General features: G+C 37.4%; 1 protein-coding gene across 1 annotated transcript in view; it reads left to right on the top strand.

Annotated features, from left to right (window-relative positions):
* The first annotated feature begins 8,707 nt into the window (after positions 1-8,707).
* The window catches only part of dyrk2 (dual-specificity tyrosine-(Y)-phosphorylation regulated kinase 2), a 28,387-nt gene continuing 17,192 nt past the window's right edge, over positions 8,708-19,902 (top strand). Inside the window, exon 1 of the mRNA XM_017716863.2 lies at positions 8,708-9,008. The gene's annotated coding sequence lies outside the window, so the exon portion shown is untranslated. The remainder of the gene's footprint in view (positions 9,009-19,902) is intronic.

The following is a 19,902-nucleotide window of genomic DNA, read 5'->3' as shown; positions in this document are numbered from 1 at the left end:
CACCGGTGAGGCAGCTTTGAAAAGGCCTTGTGTGTACGTCTCTAGTCATGTACTTTGCTCTTTGTGGGGCCCATACGTTTTTAGGATGATGGAAAACATGAACATTGTGATGTTGTGGGGACATTTGGATGAAAAAAATACACCAACAATGCAAAGTTCATTTGAAAAAGTACAACAGACAAAATAGTTTCCTTACACCTAGGGTTTAGATATAGGCACATGATTATTTAAGTGTAATATAGAGATGAATGGAAATACCCCTCAATGGCAGGAATACAAACATGTGTGTGTGTGTGTTAGGCAGGCAAAAGGCAGATTGCCCCTGCAGAGGTAAGCTAATCCAGCCCTAAAGACAGCCCTGCACCCAGAATAAAAGACCTGGTGTGTGCGGGGTGAGGGTGGGGGTGGGGGTTTGAGGACAGCTGGACGGCTTTAGTGCTCGTCTAGCCATGCTGCAGAACGGCTGCCAAAAATAAAGTGATTTGTTTCTGGAGGTTAAGTCGGCCTGCTCACTCCTTCGTGGCTGTTAATAGATGTGTGCTGGGGGGAGTGTGGGTGAAGGAGGGTCCTCCGGCTAAAACAGCAGGTGAAAATTGTCTTCTTTTTTTAAAATTGGATCACCTGTGCTCGGCTCCATCTCCAACCAAAAGACTTCCACTGGGGATGGGGGAATAGGTTTCTGGGAACTGTGCGTATATTTGTGGGGTGAGACAGGCCAGCACACGAGGCTGGGGCTCGAAATGTATTTGAGGGCAATAGAGACTATTTCCCAGCTGAACTTTACTGACTGAAAAAGGGGTCAGTACAGTGTCACGTTTACGAACTCTGACCTTCAGGACTGTCAAGCCAGCCTGTCAGTCAAGGACCCTCTAGCTGCACTCCGAACTTCTACACAATGATAACAGTTTCAAAACACCACAATGTGACTCATACACATTTATTGGGGTAAGAGGGAGGGGAGGTGTGACAGCAACCAAGTAACACAAAAGTGGGCGCTTGAAAGTGGTATCAAACTGAAGAGCACTGATGCAGAAACCTGGCTCAAAACTAAAAAAGGAAAGCCACTTCTCATCGTATTGAAGCCACTTCATATATATTGCATACACTGCATTATCAGCAAACAAAAAAATCTTCTATGACTTTTTATGACTGAGTTATATGGACTCTTCAGAAACACTTGTAGTGCAACATCTATGAGTCAGTAGACATGCTTCAGGTTAAGAGTACAGGTTGCAACAAATCTATTTCACGCAATTTTATCTTTACCATAAATGTTTGGGGTCTGAGGTTTATTTCTTAAGTTTTGTATTGGAGCTATGAGACTAAAGTAGTAATGAAAGCTAATTGAACAAATTGGCATTATGTCAAACAGCAAAGAATTTACTTCTCAGTGGATAACACTGGTAGTGCTGCAGGATTTTGTAGTAATCCTGAGAATTATTGAGAAGTTATTTAACTGAGATATTAGAAAAATAGAAAACTTTCAGTAATTTTGTGATGAAATATCAAAACACCCAGTTACTGTGTACATCACAGTTTTAAAGACTAGTTGTAGTTAAAGTTTTAAAGACAACTATGTAGTTGTTGATATTAGTAAGCATGTGTGCTACTAAACGGTTCATGGTCCAACTGATATTATAAAGCAATCTTTCCAGGTCGATTACTTCACAACTTTGTGGTTCATTCTTTTTTCAAATATAGAGATGAACATTCACTAGCCACATATTTCATCACAGTGCACAATGAAAAAAACATTAATTTTATAAGAGTTTCTTTACAATGAACATTCGAACACAAAACAGAAACCAAAAATCCATTATGCACATAGGTACATTTGTCGGACTTGTTGAGATCCACCTGGAAGTATAGCCAAAGTGTATACTCACAAACATTACAGTTTGTCTGTTTTTTGCAAAAGAATGATTGACACACCTCTCAGCCAGTCACAGCCATCTCTATACATTATATCCTCTGTCATGCAAAAGAAAAGCTCCAACAAAACGTCTCAGAAGAAAGTGAGAAAGGCACTGGTAGGACATTAGTGTGAATTACTAGGCTAAGGACGTAACTTGTAATTCAGATTTTATTTTATTCCTGAAACTGGAAAAATTTCAGAATAAACTTTATGCAAGATCACGCTCAGCTTGATGATGTCTGGAAGGTAAGCTAAACTTTATCTTCTTTAGTTTTACCTTGGAGCCCAGCGTAGCTAACAAGTAATGGAAGTTTACACTCGGCTGATTAGCATAGTGAGAACTGCATGCCTAAATCATCACATCCTTTGTCTCAAACCGTATTTGGTTGTTTAAAGATCTCAAACAGATTTGCTTATCTGGTTTCTGACACTGTATGACATACATACATGGATGAATCACAGAATAAAATCGGCCTCCAAATGGTTATTACTACTGTTTGTAGCAATGCAAGGCACTTTTGTCCATTTCTATAGGCAGCACTATACCAAACACATTAATGTCACATAAATATATATATATTTTTTTATATATATATAAAAATCTTAAATAACTATAACTAGTGTCATTCAACTGTTCTGATGACAAACTTGTTGAAAAGCGTTCTACAGTAAGTTGTATCATTCTGCTGCGCACTGGTTGACAAGTAATGACCCCTCCTTTAGCTGTTGGAAGGATGCATTAGATAACATCTCTAAGATAATATTTAATCTGCAGCCTGTTTGGTCAGATTCTGAGGAAAACTTGTCATTACCCCTGAACAAGCTTTTCAGTTGGCAGCTATGAAAGTGGTACAACTAAACAAAATGGAATTATCCAGAAATGAACAGAATACAATTTAGCAAACAAGATGGGCTGTGAAATGCTTTACAAACTAACTGGAACAAAAGGACAGGTTAATTTGGAAAGTATAAAAAAAAACTGAGCTGAACCTGATATTGTGACTGCTTTATGGCTGTCTGTAAGGCAAAAGGCTACCATGTTTTGGTGGAAGGAACTGCCGATATTACAACATTCAAGGCTTCCTTGCTTTACTTTTTACGTTTATTTTGCAGAACTATTGTATAAAAGCAATAGAACACTCAAAGTTGTGTAATAACGTGACTTGGTTGCAGGTGTGAGCTGAAGGTCTTATTCTTCTGTTGAATTCTATTGTGAGTTATCTTGTGATGTTATTCATGATAACATGTACTCTTGTGTTCTACTCCTTAAGTATCAAACTGAATGTGTCTCTTTAAAAAAAGTCTTTAGACCACATGTTTATTCTCCCATGCTTTGTTGCAATAAAGAATAGAGAAAGAGGCTTAGTAGTGCACTAGTAGTGCACTACAAAGGACACCACAGAGCATTTAGGGATATGATCACCTAAACAAATTATTTCCTTTGTCACTGTCCATGTCATTGTTAAATACTGTGCACCACACCCAGAGTAATAGAAAAATAAAATAAAAAGATCTGGTTTTCTGACTTGGTCTTTCTACCTGACTGACAATTACAGCATATTGTTAACTGATTGATGTGGAATAGGAGTGGGCATGCAGGACCATGCAGGGATGACAAGAAGTAACATGGACTACATAGTCCATCAGCTGACAATATGCTGTTATTGTTGGCCAAGTAAAAAGACAAAGCCAAAATACCAGATCTTTTTACTGGACCAATAATAACAGCATACTGTCAACTGATTGGTGTGGTTTGGGAGTAGGCAATCAGGACCATGCAACAAGGACATGAACATTCTCCAGGCTTTGGATTATGCAGTCAATCAGCTTCTACTATTAGAGAACAGATGCTCATTTTTTAAGAAGAATTTACAGTAAGAATACCAACCTTCACATGTTTGAAAGCAAAAAGAGTGTGTATTTGGCTCTAGTGAAGTCCACGCAAGACCTCCACCCTGGCTTTCTCTCAGGTTTTCTGGAGTCGTTGTATTTGCTTTGGTTAACAAAGTGTCTACAGGGTGAAAACAACAAGCCACAAAATGGCTGCCTAGTACATAGAGGGGATTAATGACCTGTTTGCGTGAGGTGTTGTTGCTCTGTGTTGAACACTACAGCCTTTCAGACACATCGCGCAGACATCCAGACGTTTACCAGTCACCTCCTCCTGGACTTTTACTGTTTTTCTTGGAGTGCAAGTCAGGGAAAGTGTCATGCAAATTAATGAGTGCGATGAAGTGCCGCTTATTTTCATTCAACCTTACAGCCATTTCTGGATCTGCCACTGGATGACCAGATGTGCTACTGAACTTGAAGTATGTTTAATACTTTAAGACTGAATTCTGGTAAATGTACCTGTGTTCTGGTACATTCACCAGAATACAGCTCATGACTAAGCAAAATATAATGTCATTCCGCTGAGTGTATAGTGTGTAAAATAGTAGGCTTCTATGATTTGTATCTGAGATATGAAGGCTTTAAAAAATGGGTGTGGCTTTGCATTAAGATAAGTCTGTGGCATGTCAAGAGAAATCTGACTGGCCACCACCTCTGAATCTAGTAGCTGATTGGTTGCTAGGCTGTCAAACCTGGATAGTTGCCTTTTTTTCAAAAATTGTATTATACTAGTGATTGTATTATACTAGTGATTGTAGTATACTAGTGATTCAGTTACATCTACCAGAAGTGCCACCAAAACATTTTTCTGAGGCTGAGAATGAAAATAATCCAGGAGCTTTTAGCGGCATGATGTTTGCGACAAGTGCTAGATGACAGACTTGTACAGCTAGAAATCAAAGACTACACCCACTGCACCCTGGTTGAGTCCTAAAATTTAACTCTCGAACATAAAATGCCATTTTGTTGGTTAACTAAATAAATACAGTACTGTGTAAAACTTTTTGACAACCTAAAAAATGATGTTTAAAACAGCTGTTTCTCTGAGTTGTAGAAGTCAGAAAAAAACACTTGCTCAGAATTTGCTGAAAATACACTAATATTACTGTAAATACAAACAACAATAACACAATCAGTAGTGATTTTATGTATGTCAGTGCGATCACTTAAACATTACTAAATCCCTCTTATGAGAACCCATCCAATACCTGGTTTAATCAGTCCTTCATTATATTAAGGAATGTGCACTTGTGGTGCACTTGAACAAATCTATGTGATGTCATTGAGGAATAATCTGGAACCAAACCTATGTTCCTCTAATCAGTTCACAATATATGAAATACTTTTTTGAAAGAATTTTTGTAAAAAGTAAAAATAACTTTTTAATGAAACTGTGTTTATTTGTATGAATCCTAATGTCATATAGTGGTTTTACAAAAAAACACTTATTTCCAAGATAACTTGTTTTTAGAAAAATGCTTAAGAGCCTAAAACTCACTAGCACAGTACTGTCACATCTCAACCTCCCAATACATAAAATAAAATATCGTACTTATAACTTTGTATAGATTTGTATTGTTTCTATTAAATTCTATAAAGATGTTTTGTTCTATAACCAAACATGTTTAAGTAATAAAAGTCAGATTAACTCCATAACCCCCAGTCAGATCCTGTGCTCAACTAGGCCCCTCTCAATAACTGGTCCAGGCACACCACTGATGAAAAAAGGTACAAATTCAGGTCAGAACTTTTGCTGTAAACTGTCAGAGATCATTCTTTAGTAAGTTTTAACTACATATTGCAAAATTTTGTGGTATGTATGTTTCTTTGAGCATAAAGGCAACTTTGGCCTGAGAATGTTTGGGAAGTCTTTTGTGATTACACATGTATTGACCATATTGGGCTTTTTATTTCTTTAAAGTATGCTAATGGTCTTCTTTAGGGTCCACAGTGAAAAGATGCAATGATTTCAATCAGGTGCTTCAAATGCTTTAACAATGGTTTTTGGTCTTTTGTTCCATCAGTCAGATCTGGGGTATTAAAGTATAAAACAGTATAAAATGATTCTACTTCTTTCACAAAAGCAACAGGACTGGAAAGACATCAAAGTTTTCATGCCACTCACTAATCAATGTCCATTGTTCAAAGGCTGACCAGTTAAAACATACCCGTGCCTGATAGCAAGGATGATGAAGTAGGACATGACAGCCTGTGGGAAGCTGAAAACAACAATATGGGATAGCTGCATAGACTGTTTCATGGCTTCAGTGATAAGCAGTGACCAGCAGCAGTCGCCAGTGGTTGTCAATGGCAATGCTATCAGCAGCTGCCAAAATAAAAGGCATGGTCACTACAATATACCTATATTAAGTGTTAGAGAGTGAGAAAAGGTGGCACAATGCCAGACAAGCTATCAGGTGGTTGTTTTCAACTGTAGCACCAGTTATTCTGACTTTTTTAATCTTTCATTTTTAAACACTCTTGAAAATAAGGGTCCCAAAAAGGGTTATTTTGAGCAATGTCAGTACTTTTGGTTCAATAAAGAACCTTTCAATGGTTCATAAAAAAGACATTTATGTAACTGAGTTGTGTGAACAGTGAATGTGAAGGACATCCACCTCATGTAAAGATCCTGCCCTTAAAATGTTTTCTAAAACTGTATATCCAAGCATGATCACTGAAACCATGGGGGCAAGCAGACATGTGACTCACCACTTTTCAAAGAACTGGGTTGATGGCCCACCAATATTTGTTTGAGTTCACCATGTTTACATTGATAACAGATCTTCAGTCCCTAAACAGCACAGACCCCTGGCCTATAGACACAAACAGACAGAGTCAAACTCCACAGAGCCAATTAAAATCTCCATTTCAGCTGGGCGGGCAGCGTGACACCTTTGTGATTTTGTGATCAGTGACAGAAGCTGCAGCTCACTTACTTGGTAAAAATGTTTTTACTGCAAACAGCAAACTAATGCACTTGATCAACTGCAACTGCATCCACAGTTAAGGCAGTTATTTGCACTCATACTCCAACCTCTTTGACTGAGGAGAGACCAAGGGGTGCGGGCTAGGCATGAACAGATCTGTAAAACCCACTATACTGTAGGAATGATTTTGTATATCTTCCTCAATGTTTCTAAATTTTTTTAATTTAATGTGAAGATCTAGACATCCACAAATCTCTCAGGAATGTCTCTTTTAAACAAAATCATAAAAAAACATGAAAAGACAAGCGAAAGCACTGCTTGTAATAGAAAAAAGAGATGTTTTCCCAATAAGGTCATTGTTATCTTCACATCTCTTCACACATCAACCATCTTTTTACCACATACCCTCTCTAATGTCTACTAACAGACAATCAGATCTTTCAATTGAATTTGAGGTGTGGGTGAATGCACCACTGAATGAAACCATGGATGATAAGATGGATGTGCACACAGGCTTGGGTTAAAAAGTATTCGGGGCCATAGCTCCAGAAGCCCAGGCCAGGAGATGAACCCACAGAGACCTATAAACCTATAAATGCAAAAATCACGCAGTCTTTAACTCATATAACACACTAAAAACATGTTATTTTGGGTTGTTCTAGCTACTGCACATGTGCATGCGTCTACAGTGAGGATGGGGGTGGAGATGTTCCCGCTTGGGACTTTACCAACAAGGTGACCAGCTCTTCTTTTGAAGAGTCTCATAGGGCTCCAAAAGGTGTCCTATTTACTTTCTCTTTGAACACATGGAAAGTTGAGCACTATGAGCATTCCCACAAACGGTATGAGCTTTATTTTTTTAACCAGTGAAATGTCTGCTCCTCCTTTACAATGTAAAGATGTTGGTGAAAGCCAGTGAACTCACATGTAAAACTAACACTGTGTATGAATAGATTTAATGTTAGTTTTAGTTAATTAGTCAGTGGCCCAGTTGTCTTTTGTCAATGAAGGAAATTTATCATTTGTCAGTCAGTTGTGGTTCCACTTAGCATTGATGATTTTTTTAAGATCAATTACAGTTTGTCAATTAGGAACCTTTATTTTTAAATGTATAGGGCCATCAAAAGAATATGCTACCAACACTGAAGACCTCTAGTGTTTTCACGCCCAAAACCATGATTCCATTAGCTAATAAGGCTGATATGTTCTGAAGTTGTTTCAGACTTTTAGAGCAGTGACAGGAAGGTAATACTGCTGTTTAACATATGCAAACAGGCACAGTCTCTTAGCAAAGGAGTGGTGGTGAAAATAACATTGTAAACAGTAAAAGGTGGGTGCCTGAAACTGGTAATCCACTAAGCAGATCCATTACAGAGTGACTTACTCCTATGATGAGTCACACATACACACAACCACACAGAGGTTTGTTTTTATACAATGTTAGGACATGGAGGTCATACATATGTATTATATGTCATCCCATATGTATTATATATACAATATTATATATTATATACAATATTAATATATATAAGTAGCAATATGTGTGTGTCTCTCTCTCTCTCTCTCTCTCTCTCTCTCTCTCTATATATATATATATATATATATATATATATATATATATATATATATATATATATATATATATATAAAACCAGGATCAATAAGCAAAAATAAATGGCTTTTTTTCTCCAGCTTTTAAAAATGAAACACTTTGCTTTTCAGATTTGTCAGAACCATGCAGGTTAAGCCTGTTTTTCTTGGTTTTACTATAACATCAGGCCATTTCTACACTGAAAATGTATGAAAACCAACACATGCACACACACCCGCACCCTTTCAACCCCATCAATTATTAAACGGTGCAATATTACGTGTTGCTTGGTCACACATTTACTCTGTATTGATGCCTTGAGCTATCTCCCGTGGACGTAGCAAACAGTAAGCAGGTGACTTGAGCTGCACAGAAGGTTGTGGGTTGTCAGCTCATTGTAATTACAGCCAATGGGACAGACGTGTGTGGATGTTCACTCACACACTGGATAGACTGCAAGTATGGATGTTGTTGGTGTCCGTTCCTAATATCTACACTTACCATGACAAGACATCTGAAGAGGCAAAGCCAGAACAAAAAACATAAACCACGCAGACTGTTAGTCTGCATTGAAACTGCCAATGGATATTGATGGACTGCTTCATTAACTGCCTTCAGATTCTTTGTCACTAATATCTACAAGAGAGGTCATCAAGGGTCACAGATCTCATCCAAGGTAAGATTTAAAAGATCTCATTCTACTGCCTGTTACATTTAAACACATTGCTTGAGTGTAGAGATGGGATGTCAGCTGCAAGTTTCTAAATTGCATTACAAGGAGAGTGAAATCAATATGTATCTCTTGGGGAAAGGAAAGAGCAACGAGAGAATGAGAAAATGTTCCACAATGACTTACAGTTGGCTGAATAATTAATTCTGGGTGTGACCCTCCATCTCAGCCACTTCTGCTGAATTAATTAACACTCATGGTTTGATCCCTTTTAACAGCAATATTTCCTCTTGTTTTTGCCATCATATGTGAATGAAGTCCAAGTACAAGATCCGTCTCAAATTCACACTTCCACTCTCAGCTAAAGAGCTTCTCTAAAGTTCCAAAAGGTGTTCTATGAACTCTGGCAGTAGGGAAACCTATTTTGGTGCTGACAAGAAACATTTAAAATGTTCTTCAAATAACTATATATAACTATAGAATATAACTAAGAATCTTTTGGACTCTGTAAAGTACCATGTTTTCTGTTTGTTTGTTCGACTTTTTATTTAGATTTCTAATTTATTTTGTTATGTTACTTCACGTGGACTACATCATAAAATTACTATAATAATACTCATTCATTGATTTACACATCAGCTATTACAATACACTGAAATACACTATGTGTATATATGAGGCGCCTAAACATTTACATATGAATATATATATATATATATATATATATATATATATATATATATATATATATATATATATATATATTCATATGGCATTGTTCTGCAAATTTTAGTGCACAATTTCTGTTTGCTGAGTTTAAAGAATGGGAAAAAATCAAACATTACATATAAAATATGCGATAGCTTTTGCACAAGCCACATATAATGGTTTATTTTTCCCCAGTATGTTAAAGTCAGCAAATGTCATATTTAGGTTTATAGAGGTAGAGATGTAGAAATGTGCTAAATAATTTTCACTTATCAAAATCTTCACAAAATCAGCAAAGCATGTACAAATATATATAAAAACATGGGTGTTTGAAAAAATTAAGAAATATTAGATGTGTCCAGGATAATGAACATTGTAAATGATTCATAAATTACTGTAAAAGCTGAAAAGCATCAGAATGAATTTTTTGTAAATTATTCATAATTATTCATATTTTAAAAGTGTTGATACACTATATTGCCAAAAACATTCGCTCGTCTGCCTTCACACGCATATGAAATTGAGTGACATCCCATTCTTTATCTATAGGGTTTAATATGATGTTGGCCCACCCATTGCAGCTATAACACCTTCAACTTTTCTGGCAAGGCTTTACACAAGGGTTAGGAGTGTGTTTATGGGAATTTTTGACCGTTCTTCCAGAAGCGCATTTGTGAGGTCAGACACTGATGTTGGACGAGAAGGCCTGGCTCGCATTCTCCGCTCTAATTCATCCCAAAGGTGTCATTTTGAGGTCAGGACTCTGTGCAGCCCAGTTGAGTCCTTCCACACCTAACTTGCTCATCCATGTCTTTATGGACCTTGCTTTGTGCATTGATGTGCAGTCATGTTGGAACAAAAAAAGGCCATCCCCAAACTGTTCCCACAAAGTTGGGAGCATGAAATTGTCCAAAATCTCTTGGTCTGCTGAAGCATGAAGAAGTCTTTTCACTGGAACTAAGTGGCTGAGCCCAACTCCTGAAAAACAACCCCACACCAAACTTTACACTTGGCATAATGCAGTCAGACAAGTACTGTTCTCCTGGCAACTGCCAAACCCAGACTCGTCTATTGGATTGCCAGATGGAGAAGCGTGATTCATCACTCTACAGAGCACATCTCCACTGCTTTAGAGTCCAGTGGCAGCCCTTTACACCACTGTATTCAACGATTCGCATTGCGCTTGGTGATGTAAGGCTTGGATGCAGCTGCTTGGCCATGGAAACCCATTCCATGAAACTCTCTACGCTGTTCTTGAGTTAATCTGAAGGCCACATGAAGTTTGGAGGTCTGTAGTGATTGACTCTGCAGAAAGTTGGTGACCTCAGCATCTGCTTACCCTGCTCTGTCATTTTATGTGGCCTAGCACTTTGTGCTTGAGTTGCTGTCATTCCCAATCACTTCCACTTTGTTATAACACCACTGACAGTTGACTGTGGAATATTTAGTAGCAAGGAAATTTCACGACAAGACTTGTTGCCCAGGTGCCATCCTATCACAGTACCAATGTTTGTAGAGGCAGTCTGCATTCCTAGGCGCTGGTTTTATACACCTGCGACCAAGAAAGTGATTGGAACAGCTGAATCCAATGATTTGCATGGGTCAGTGAATACCTTTGGAAATAGTGTTTTTTGAGGTGACAAAACATTATTTTAAACAATTACATTACCATATTACTGATTTGAAACATCTTTGAAAGATGCTTCTGCGTCAGAGTCGCGGAGGGGGGCCCTCCTCGCCGTGAGGCAACAGCGCTACCCACCGCGCCACCCTGCCGCCCACCAAAATACTTGTAATATAAAATAAAATAAAATAAATATATTTTGCTGTCTATTTTATAACATTCAAATCTACATTGTATAAGTTATTTTTGTACATAAAATGCTATACACTACAGGTTTATCATTCATCATTGAAACTACTACTACAACAACAAATGATAATATGATAAAGGAATAAGATAACAAAATAAGCTGAATATAATAACTGGGTATTATAACTGTGTGGAAGCAACTATAGCATAATCAGAATGGCACACATAAAAAGAACAATTTTTTTGAATGGCAAAGACACATCTAAGCATTCAAATAGTTCTCTGAGTTGGTATTTATAATATAATAACTATCATATAATAACTATTGCCTTCACTGAAGAAACCACTAAAGAACCTCAGAGTGCAAATATCACCTACTAATTTGCAGAAAAGACAGATATGAGTGTAGCAAAAGTGAAGAAAAGAACACTGGCTGGTGTAAATGTTAATCCTCTGAGATAGACACCACCCTCCAAGTAAACACATGCGCAGCCAGAGGGACACCACACCCCCTCTTTATCTCCAGCTGATTACATGATTCACGGTGATCATTTCTCAGCTGTGACCAAAAATATACCTTATTCAGCGCCTTCATGCAGGCCGCAGTGTTGGAGATGAGAAAGTAAACACAGCTGCAGAGGAAGTGAGATTTTTCACCCAAGGAACATTTTGCTCTGTTGCTTCATATTCTATTATATTTAGATGCCCTCAGTTCAATGAAACGTTTCCACCTGAGGTTGTCAGGCTAAGCTGACGACTGAGCAGACTGTTTTTCTAGTGTTGATTGTAAGTTGGTGGGCTGGACATCATCTCTCATTTGCTCCTGAGCCTGTTTTGAACAGATCCTCACTGTGCTGAGCAAACACGGAAATGGCACGATGAAAGTATTTTTGAGAATTTATGATCACGAGTATAGACACTGCTTAACAACTGTACATGCTGCCTCTGTCCTTTGAAGTCATTAAAGGGGAATTCTACCAATTTTCTAAATTACTGAGACATAAACAAAGTCATTCAGAGTGGTTTGATGTCAAAGGGTTCTTTCTACAGTAACCAACAGTGGTGATGATAGGAACCAGGTGTCACAATGTTTATAACACAAATATATCAATTTTATTTGCTGTCCAAAACAAGTGGTGAACTTAACCATGTCTTCTGGGTTTTATGAATGTTGATAAAGCAAAAAAAACAAACAAAAAGATTTTCTTAGGAACGACCTTGCCTTACAACTCCCAGAACATATTCCTCTGCCTAGATATCGATCTGCCTAATATATTTTTAAAACTGTTTTAGGCCAAAAGCTTTACATAAAACTATTGTAAAACAATGTCTAAGTGCATTAGGCAGTGCATTACCATTTTATGCCATAGCTTTCTGTGAGGGAGCTTTCAGTGGCATTAAAATCTTCTGATTCCTATCACCACCATTGTGAACAACTCTGTCTCGGTAAGATTCTCTAGAACAATTTTCACATTAAACCCTTCAGAATGATCTTGTTTATGTCATAATCATGTATTTATGCAGAATTTTAGTGGCTGGCCTCTAAATAGCCAAGACAATTTGTTTTCAATGACCTGACATACTGGAATAAATCATAAAAGGATAAAGAACAGATAATATAAGATAAGATATCAGTAAAGGAAATGGAAGCATAACATCTTCAAGGTACTTTATTTTCACAGAAGTATAGCCATTCATTCCCAGTAATGCTTACTGACAATATCCGCTTTATGTTGAACTTTAGTCCAAACTGTTAAAGTACGGTAAATGATTAGTAAGTGCTAAGCTTAAAGTGACACAACAAAGATGAACATTCTCACACATTCAGGAAACTGTACTGTTAAAGACCCCCTGCACTGGAAAACAAAAAAGGTTAGCTCCTCTTAGCTGGTTAATTTTTATTACATAGGTTGGTATTTGTGTCAATATATGTTACCCCTGGACATTTTTCCATGACAACTTTTTCAGTACGTCTCTAATAAATAAATTAATAATTAATTAAATAATTGTGGGGCAATACATTTTCATACTTCATAAAATAGTCTGAATCTTTTCTATTCCAGTAAACAAACACATGTTAATGAAAGGATACAGAAAAAAAGCTACAGAATATTCTTATACTAATATAACTAATATTCATGACGTTAGAACAGTAGTTAACAATCTGTAGTTAACAAGTGAGCATGACATGTTGTGCAGAGTAGCAGCAACTTCAGCTTCACTTTGTGCTTACAAACTTTCTTAATAATAAGAAATATAACTGTAAAAAAACTGTTCTGGAAGGTGTCGGCCACTACTTTTCACAGAGATGATGGTAATGGAATACACAGAGAATCATGGTAAAGTGTGACACTGGTTATAAAGGCAATGTAAATAAAGCATGTTAAAGTAATATTATTAATGTTAATGTTTAGAATTTCTTATCACTCCAGTCCACAGCTGGAAAGAGGATGTAGAACAGAGCAGACAGACAGTTATTTCAGTGTGCCACTGGACCTTGAACATTGTTTTCGGAAGGTTCTCTTGTGTCCGCTTCAGAAATGCATTCAGACACGGGGGTATGGTGTTTGTAACTGAAGAGTGACAGGTGGTCAGTGCTGGAGAATGCTCAAAAGTGATCCTGTATCAACCACTGGGGGTCCAGTGTCTTTTACATGAGTGGAATGGAAGCTCTCCTGCTGTCAGAGCCTTCTCTTACATCACCTGGTTGAATAACACATTGTTTCTATCATTCCGCTAATAAGTTAATTGGTTGATTACTGTGTAGTTAAATGTGTGCAAAGCAAATCTCTCTGGGTAATTGAACGCTGGATCTTATCAGTCAAACAGATGGGCTACTGTAGTTCTTTGTGTAGTGTTTGCTGCACTAGTTCTAGGAATACTGCCATTACTTTGATCTGACTGGTTAGTAGAGAAACAAAACACTTATGATGCTGGAAACTTCACTGCTTTGCGTTGAATTTTTAAACTGGGGCATCCAGAGCGCTGTACACATAAGGTCACAGGCAGATAGGCAAGGAAAGATAGCATGGGAAGCATCTCTCCCATAGAAAACAATAAGAAAAAAGGCACCATGGTAGGCAAAAGATGCATGCAGTGTGAACCTCCCTTGAATTCTAAATGTCCATATATTGACCCATACCGTACTCGTGTCATGGTAGCTACTTAATAATTCACTGCATTATAACAAGTAGCTGATTGGATGTCAGCCTATTATACCATTTTATTTTTACCAGTTTATATCTCCATACGTTACACAAGCCTCAGAAATCTAAATATTGTGAGACTTCTCAAGTATTGTGAAAATGTTCTCAAGTATTATGATATTATATTTCTGCCATGTTGCCCACCCTTAATTTGTACTTGTTACTGAATAATCTGACTCTGTAATCTGAAGTTACAGGATAAGACTAAATAATGATCCTGCAGTTTAAGGGATTCATTTCTAAAAACAAATGAACATTTAAATAATCCCTCTTTATTTTGTGAACAAACACTGCAGTTCCATCCAAACAATCCCTCAGCTGCACTCCATCTGAGTCCGTCTCAACTGATAAAGGAGATTCAGTGTTGCCGAGCAACGGATTATTTGTGCAACACAGTCTTGGGTTGGTCTTTTACTGATTATTGAAATTATGTAAACTGCTTTTCACTTTATTCCAGAAAAAGCATCAGCATTGGTACATGGTGTCTATTCTTGGAAACGCACTTGCACTCAATCCATTTAGACTGCAAATGCAAGCCTGTTATAGATGTTGCCACCACAACAATACAAAGTATCAGAAATGTAAGAGTTTTAATGCCATAAAGTTTGGGCCTATTATCAATTTATTAATCTTAAGATTTATTGATGTGTAGCACAGGGATTTCACTGGCAACTTGCACACACTCTAATATCTTTCTTTGACTCATATAATGCTACTTATACTGAGTGGCAAACCCTGATTATTAGAGCTAGACCTTCAGACCAAGCCAGAAATGTCAAAACTCTGGAAAAACATGGAAAAACCTGTACAATAGTGCTAATTTCTGCTACTGGAACATTATTGGCTGTTCTGGATTAAACACAGACATTTAATTTATTAAGTCTTGTAACAGACATTAACATAAGTTGTACCTTCCTTTTAGCAGTTTACAATGACTTTCAGCAAGGGGTCGTCTTAAAGAGCTCTGTTTTCCATTTTGAACTCACTGAAAGGCATTCGTATGCACAATCAGTGACAAATCTAGAAATTCTAGAAGGCCAAGAGTAACGTTTATTCTAATTAAGTTGGTCCACCCATTGGAAGTCAAAGTGTAATCTATCTATCTATCTATCTATCTATCTATCTATCTATCTATCTATCTATCTATCTATCTATCTATCTATCTATCTATTTATCTATCTATCTATCTATCTATCTATCTATCTATCTATCTATCTATCTATCTATCTATCTATCTTCATTATCTTCAGTTTTAGATCCTGGGTCAGCTGTTCTGATGATCCCATAGCTGATGATTATATGCCCAACAAGTTTTAAAGGTTTAAAGAGTCATAATGTATTACTATTATTATTAAGACATTACACTAGATTTCTAATTGGACATTTTATTTATTTATTTATTTGTTTCTTATTAAGTGCATATTAAGTTCAGCAAATAAATGGTAATTGTGTATTAGAATTTGTAGAAATATGTCATGTTTAAGTTTATTCTGTGCAGTTGAATTAGAAATTAAAAAAAAAAACATATAATAAACTGTATGCAAACTAAAGGGGAAAATAACAACCAAGAGAACAAGAAACCTTATGCACAGGTTGCCTGTCCACATGTGTCTTTCCTTAAGCTGTGATCACCCTACTGTGAGTATTCAGCTTCATGCCTGTGGGCTCGAGGGTTTCCCTGCATGGAGAGCTGCCAGACACCACTGGCCTCTGGTCACTTGACTGGAGATGCTTGTGGTTAGGGATGTGGCTGTATAAGATGTTGGAAGATGCGAGAGGGAGAGAAGCAAAGAAAGGGACAGCGAGAGAGAGAGAGAGAGAGAGAGAGAGAGAGAGAGAGAGAGAGAGAGAGAGAGAGAGAGAGAGAGAGAGAGAGAGAGAGAGATAGAAAGAATATAGCCCCTCAGCCTCAGGCTCTGAGTCACTCGGGTGTAACCAACGCTGCTGTCTGTGAGCTCTGGGTACTCTTCTCAAATGAAGACACATCAACCCCCAGCACACTGCGACCCAGCATGTAAAATCCTATCTAGAATCTAAAAGGCCCCACAAGCTTCCGAAATGACCTAATATCAAAAGATTATGATGTTTTTACAGAGGAAATGTCAGTTATAATATATAATAGCAGATGTTGTCTCACACCATGAACGCGTAAAAGACCAACATACATGCTAATGTGAGCAACCTCAGTGGCACAGATGATGTTGCTCTTAGAGTCAGTGTGCCACTGCCTCTCGCATACACACATGCATGCGTCGCTACAGTGAGCTTGAGTCACCACCGCCGCTACCATAAATAGTCAATGATAATGATTCCAGAGGAGTTTCTGAACGTTTCCACCAGCTCCCACCAGATGGCTACAAAAATAAACCCTGCTAAATATGTAGCGTGTGGGTGAATGAATGCCAGAGGAGCTTGCAAAAATATGCCTGCCAGCCCCAGGCAAGGTGCTATGGGAAAAAAGGGCAATGTGATGAGCATGACACAGATAGAAGCCATTCACTTTTTACCAGCACATCAAAAAAAAAACACTTCTTAAACAGCCAACAATGTGATATTACTAGTCACAGTAATATAGAAAATAGCTGATAATAAGGTAAAAATGAGCTCTTGACATTAAGTTAGGGATAATGATTTCTCTATGTTAAAATAAAAATGAGTCCCTGAGTAAATGTGTTATAGACACACTTTAATGAAGAATTTTGAAAATATATACATTTCAGTTCATAGAAATGGAAATAATCTATATCTTGGTATAGATACCTTCATTCAATAGCCAGCTATAATTAATGCTGACTGATGGATGGGGTTGATTGGCACGTGCATGCTGCACACATACTCAGTACTTTAAAAAACTAGTACGCAGTACTGCACTACATCACTGTTTATATTAAATTTCCACTAAATTTGTACAATTATTTTTAACTCTAAGCTAAACAAAATATCTACTAATTATGGCAGATGGCAAGAATACCAGCACTCTACGTAAATCACAAGTACGCAGTTCCTACACATGTTGATTTTGCATAAGGAAACATGATTGCTACTGAGAAACTCCTTCCTCCCACTGTTCCTCAAAGGCACAGCCTTTCCCTCTAGGAATCATTTCTTTTGCATGCTTGTATGTGCTTATATATGTGTGTTTACGTTTACTCTGGTCGGTTGTGTAGGCAACGTGTGTGCATGTAAATACCCTCCAGCAAATGAATCAGCTGTTATGTAACCTGCCACCATTTCTTTAATTTGGTCATCAGACATTGCTGGGTGTCTCCTGGTTTGATTTACAAGATGCCTCACCAGATGGATAAAGATTATTTTTGTGCCCTCATCAATGGGGCAGGGATCAAATGACCAAGTGGCACAAATACTCTCTTGAACAACCTGACTGCCTTATGAACCCATATGGACACAATGCTTCACAGAGCTGACCTGTTGTCTTTTGTCGTATAAACTGCCATTGTGCATGGCTGCATTGTGCAAATGACCACCCTTCATTAATTCAATTTCCAGTCAAAATGGCCATTCAGAACAGGTTTTTTTTTACACCTACCCATTAGGGTTTTGTCGCTGTCTAAAGAAAAACATGTAACTCCATTTTTTTTTTCCATTTTTGTTTTTCTACATCATGTGCGTGCAGCAGCTGTCATTTACATTGTGTAAAAGATTCATGAAGATTGAACCAATAGAAATGCTCCAAAAATGCCTGGAATAAAGTATCGTCACATTTACTTACATTGAAAGTAAAGAACATTTTTGCCCTCTCCTGTAAAGTTTGATGCTTGTTTTTCTCTGGACAGCAACGATAAACTAATGAGTCCCATTTTCTCTGTATTTTTTGAAACTCCATTTTTTGAAACTGTTGTTTTTTGTTGTCTTTTTAAACATATTTTCTTTTAAGTTTCTCCGTACAAAGGGAGATCATCTTATATCTAGTCTCCTCAGAAAGAACCAATTGATTAAACAACTTACTTAATGGCCATTTCAGCTAGAAATGAAATAAATGTAGGATGGTCTCTGACTCAGTACTGTAGTTGGAAAGAGGTAATTGCTGTCTTTTCAGTTTCATACTATTCAGACAGTTTTCATTAACCTTGTTGGTCTCTGACTCAAATGGATTTTCTCTTTGAGGTTAATTCCTTTTTTGGATTCAGCGATACATAATTACACTATTATGTAACAGGGAAGGGCAGAGGAACGCTTATGACTGTGCAACAGGATGTGCAGAGTGGAAGAACTGCCTGACTGTCAAGGCTCAGGTGTGTGTGGTAAATACTCTCCGGTGTAGCGTCTCTCCCATGGTCTCTAGGGCTGGAGATCATCATGAGGTGATTTGTCGCTTGGCTTCTTTATTGTTGTAGCAGAACAGGTAACGTTACACACAGTCTAATTAATCATCAGGGGTTATGGGTAGGGAACGTGCTACAGGGATCATCAGAGTTCACTCAAGCTTTTACACTTTCTGCAAGTCAATTTTCTGAAGGGCGCGGTAGTTGGAGGGATGAAGCGTTGTGTATGTGTGTGAGCCTGGGGTGCTTTCATTCTGTTCTGAAAACTTTGAGTAGAGACAGAGACAGAGATGTTTCTGTATAAAACCCTTCTCACTTCAAGGGATTTAAACTGGTTTGGCCAATGATTTAATCTCCAGTAGGCCTGTCACGTATAACACTATGACTGTAATTATCGGAGCTTATCATAATAATTGTCCACAGTTGTTAGTTTTCCCAATCATATGTTTATATCATAACACACATAATTTGAATAAAATGTATTTTCATCAGATGGATCGAGGCAATAAAAGATTGCAGAAAACACATTCTTTATTCATGAATTAATTTGTAGCTAAAATGTCATCATCATCATCATCATCATCATCATCATCATGACATGCTTAATCTACAGAATTTCCCCTTTACTCCAAATGCAGTTGGTCACCCAAGGCATATTTGGTGCCTGAGGTTTCTCAGGTTTTCACTGGAGCTACAACACTAATTTAACACATAATTATGGTTAGCAATGTCAAATAGATTTGCTTCTAACATGTGGCGTCTTACACTGACTGTCATGCTGTTATCTATAAAAATGACAAAAGCAAACTTTAGACACCAAACATGTCTTGGCTAATCTATATTTGGGGAAAAACATATATATTTCATTTTTGGCCAAACCCTTTAAATAT

The sequence above is a fragment of the Pygocentrus nattereri genome, chromosome 1 (genome assembly GCF_015220715.1).
Source record: "Pygocentrus nattereri isolate fPygNat1 chromosome 1, fPygNat1.pri, whole genome shotgun sequence".
Taxonomy (NCBI): domain Eukaryota; kingdom Metazoa; phylum Chordata; class Actinopteri; order Characiformes; family Serrasalmidae; genus Pygocentrus; species Pygocentrus nattereri.
Note: the sequence above shows the minus strand (reverse complement) of the source record. Positions and strands in the feature narration are given on the sequence as shown.